The following is a 4,933-nucleotide window of genomic DNA, read 5'->3' as shown; positions in this document are numbered from 1 at the left end:
ATAGTGAAGAATATGTATCTTCTTCCTAGGATTAATGACCTATTGACCAGCTTTAGGGTGCTAAGTTCTTCTCTAAGATTGATCTTAGGTCGATTTACCATCAGTTGAAGATTAGGGAGGTGGATATCCCTAAGACTTTCTTCCAAACTCGGTATGGTCATTTTGAGTTTTTGGTGATGTCCTTTGGTTTGACTAATGCCCCGACGGCATTCATGGATCTTATGAATTAGGTATTCCATCAGTTCTTGGATTTGTTCATAATTATAGTTATTGATGATATTTTGATATATTCCTAGAGTGACGCGAATCATGCCGATCACCTCCATATTGTGTTGTAAACCTTAAAAGATCATCAGTCGTATGCTAAATTTTCCAAGTTTGAGTTCTGGTTGAATGTTGTTACCTTTCTGGGTCATATTGCTTCTAGTAAAGGGATCATGATGGATCCATAAAAAGTTGAGATGGTTAAAAAGTGGCCTAGACCCACGACTCCAATTGATATTAGAGCTTCTTGGGTAGCCAATTATTATAGGAGGTTTGAGGAAAGTTTCTCTTCTACTGCTGCCCTATTAACTAAGTTGACTCAAAAAAAGGTAAAGTTTCTATGGTTTAATACATATGAGGGTAGTTTTGAGAAGTTGAAGGATATGTTGACTTTCTCTTCGGTTTTGACTTTTCCCAAGGGTATTGAGGGTTTTGTTGTTTATTGTGACGCATCCCGTGTGGGACTGGGGTGTGTGTTAATGCAGCATGGTAAGTTGGTTGCATATGATTCTAGGTAGATGAAGGTGCATGAGAAAAACTATCTGACTCATAATTTGGAGTTGTTGGTTATAGTGTTTTCTTTTAAGAACTAGGTCCACTTCTTTTACAAAGTTTATGTTGACAATTATTTCGATCATAAGAGCTTATAGTATGTGTTCACCTAGAAAGATTTGAATCTCAGGCAAAGGAGATGGCTTGAGTTGCTCAAGAATTATGATATGAGTCTGTATTGTCATCAAGGTAAAGCTAACGTGGTTGTTGATGCTCTTAGTAGGTTGTCCATGGAGAGCTTATCTTGTGTTGATGAGGAGAAGTGATGTGTAGTGAAGGATATTCACCATATGGCTAATCTTAGATTTCATTTATTGGAAATTAAAGATGGTGGTGTGATTATGAAAGAAAAAGTAAAGTCATCTTTTAGTGCTGAGGTGAAGGAAAAATAGGTTTTGGATCCTATCTTGATGCGGATCAAGGATGATGTTGGTCAGCAGAAAGTGATGGCTCCCGAGATTGGTGATAATGGTATCCTGAGATACCAAAGTAGACTATGTGTTCCCGATATTGATGGTTCACGAGAGAGGATCTTGGTCGAGGCTCAAGATTTGAGGTTTATTGTTCATCCTGGTTGGACAAATATGTACCATGACTTAAAGGAGATCTGCTAGTGGAATAAAATCAAGAAAGATGTGGCCAATTTTATGTCTAAGTGCTTGGTGTGTCAGCAAGTGAAGGTGGAGCACTTGAGGCCTAGTGGATTATTTTAAGAAATTGAGTTGCCTGTGTGAAAGTGAAAGGTGATTAATATGGATTTCATTATCGGTATTTTGTGGTCGCGTAGTCGGTTTTATTTGATTTGGGTCATCGTGGATAGGATGACTAAGTCCGCTCATTTCCTATAAGTAAAGACTAATTTCTCTGCTGAAGATTATGCAAGGTTGTTCATTCAAGAAATCGTAAAGCTACATGGTGCACATGTTTCTATTATATTTGATCGTGGTACGCAGTTCTCTTCTCACTTATGGCATTTCCTTCAAAGAGGTTTGGAAACTAAGGTGAGCCTTAGTACTACCTTCTACCCTCAAATGGAGAGGACTACTCAGACATTGAAGGATATGCTTCGGGCTTGTGTGATTGACTTTGGTGCTAGTAGGGTTGATCATTTTCCCCTCATCGAGTTTACTTATAATAATAGTTATTACTCTAGCATTGGGATGTCTCCGTTTGAGATTTTGTGTGGTAGGAGATGTCGTTCTCCTATTGGGTGGTTTAGGGTTGGCGAGTCTGGGTTGTTCAGTCCTAATTTGATTCATCAGTCTATGGAGAAGTGAAAGTAATTCAATATAGTCTTAAGACTGCCTAAAGTCGCCAAATGTCCTATGCGGATGCGACGCGAAGGGAGTTGGGATTTAAAGTTGGTGACTGGTGTTCTTGAAGGTGTCTCTCATGAAGGGAGTGAGGCAGTTTTAAAAGAAGGAGAAGCTTAGCCCCATTATATGGGTCCATATTTAATTTTGAAGAGAGTGGGTAATATGGCCTATGAGTTAGAGTTGCCTTCTTGTTGGGCTTTTTTCACCCATTTTTTAATGTTTTCATGTTAAGGAAGTGTGTGGGTGATCCTGCCTTGGTTGTTCTGTTGAAAAGTGTTGGTGTTTCATACTCCTTGTCATATAAGGAAGTCTTAGTTGAGATTTTAGATCGGCAAGCCCGTCGGTTGCAGAGTAAAGATGTAGCTTCGGTGAAGGTTTTATAGAGGAACCAAAAGTTTGAAGAAGCTACTTGTGAAGCTAAAGAGGACATGAGGTTCAAATACCCATTCTTGTTCCTCGTTCCAGATTATCATGTATAAGGTATGTGTTAATCTTGAAGTTTTTGTTTTTTGGTTGTATTCCATGTTAAATCGTGCTAAGGGATGCCTTGTCTCATTATTCGAGGATGAATGATCCTAAGGGGGGAAGCATGAAACACCTTAGGTTTTGGTCCTTGAAAAATTCTTGAGTTTTTAAGCTCACTACCCAGATTATGACTCTCCCTACGAATCGTAACGTGTCATTATGGATCTTAAGGATCCAATCGTAGGCAGACTAATATGCTAGGCTGATGTTACTACCTTGACTAGAGTCGTAATGACTTAAAATGAATCATATGGTCCCATCCATAGCAAAACCAGTATGATGCCCATAATATTTTGTTTTGAATACCACTAATCCTACGTGTCACAGGGTCACATGATGAATCGTAGGGTCACCAGAGAAGGATTCCTCAGATATTATCTTGACTGCAACTCGTGGTGACGAGTCGTAAGGTGTCCTTACGAGTCTTACAGTGACCCGTAGTCACTGGCGATAATTTCTCAGTATTTTTATTAAGGGCACTTTAGATATTTTCCCTCTTCCCCAATAGTAACCTGTGACTTAAAAACCTTTTAGGGTATTATTATCACTTTGAAACAAATCAAAATAACTTCTCAAACACTCACAAATCTTAAAGGTCAAGAAACTTAGGATTTCCAAGAAGTTGATTAATTAGGGCTCTCAAGGGTGATTTGTCTCTATAATTGTGATACTTTCAGGCATGTTACTCTTCCCCAACTACTATTTTTGTAAAATCATGTGTTTTAAATAGTTGTTCGTGTGATTTTGATGTTGGTTTTCGAACATGGGTTTAGGGTTTTGAATGTTTGTTTTTGAAATAATGTTTACCATGGTTTACATATGATTGCTCATGCTTTAGTTATGGTTTTAAACTAGTGGGGTGCACGGGTATGGTGAATAAACTAGGGGATTATGATTTCCCCCAAATTGTGAGTGTTGACAATTGAAGTGATAATGACCTCAACCCCATATTGTGAAATTGATTTTGAAAATGAAAAGTATTCACATTGAACTATTTTTGAACTATTGCATAATGTGAAAAGCCAATAAAGCATAATGATTTTGAACTGGACCTTGTGGGATTGTGTAATTCCCTAAGATAATGCATAAGGGAACCAAGGGGATTATGAATTCTACCCAAGTGATGATAATTGGTTTGGCATGTTGATGTTACCATGCAAGTGTAGTTAGGATGGCGATACCAACAATGTATACCTAAATGTGTAATATGGTTCAATAAATGGGAATGTGTACTAAATGTTTTAATGGAGCTTAAAAGATGGTTGTGTAACTGGGCCGTGAGAGTGGCCATCTCGAAGGACCAAAACTGGAAACCATATTTTCCATTGCGAGGGTCTAAATGGCCTAGGATTCAAGTCCCCTTGCTTGTGAATGGGTGGTCAATTGTAGATTGATAAACGTTATGGGTTTTATGGAGTGTCCCAACGTCTTCTTCTAGCACTGAAATTTTAATGTCTTCCTATCGACATAGCTCTGTACACTGCTGAGTTAGCTGATTTGCAGCTTTAGACTTCAGTTTAACTTCATTAGTCTTTAGCTTCTCTATTTCATTACCTATACTGTCCACTTTTATTGAAAGCGTAGTTAGGATTTTGAGTATCTTTTCTAAAGCATCATCTTCTATTATATCAGTCTGTGTAGCTTTGTCTTGATATATAATCTGCAATAACGTTTTTGTTAGTACTAATTACTTCAATTGTAAATTTAAAATTTGATATATTCAATACTAGTCTCCGAATCTCTTTTGTCGTAACTGAATTTTGTATTTTTTTTGTTAGCCACCATCGTACTTGGGTATTATCTATTCTCACAATAAATTTGTTATATACAATGTATGGTTAAAATGCTAATAAACATTTATATAATGAACATAATTCTTTTCCATTTATTTCCCATTTTATTTCTGTTTCATTAAATGTTCCTGAATAATATCTGCAATGATGTTCTATTTTTTCATTTTCGTACCTATATTTAAGTACTCCTCCATAACTACATTCACTAGCATCTACTTCTATTATATATATAAACTTTCTATTTTTGTTTGGAAATTGTAATTTTGATAATTCTTTACAAAGTATTTTTATTTTTTGGACTTGTTTTTTATCTTCTTCATTATAATTATATTCTACATTCTTTTTTAATTTTTTCTGTAAAGGGTTTAGGTTTTCTGCTAATTTTGGTATATATTCTCTTACTTGGTTTACTAATCCTAAAAATGATTGTAATTTCTTTTTTGTATCTAATTCTTCTTTTGAATTTATTATTTTTTGTACTAT

The sequence above is a fragment of the Capsicum annuum genome, chromosome 11 (genome assembly GCF_002878395.1).
Source record: "Capsicum annuum cultivar UCD-10X-F1 chromosome 11, UCD10Xv1.1, whole genome shotgun sequence".
Lineage (NCBI taxonomy): Eukaryota > Viridiplantae > Streptophyta > Magnoliopsida > Solanales > Solanaceae > Capsicum > Capsicum annuum.
Note: the sequence above shows the minus strand (reverse complement) of the source record.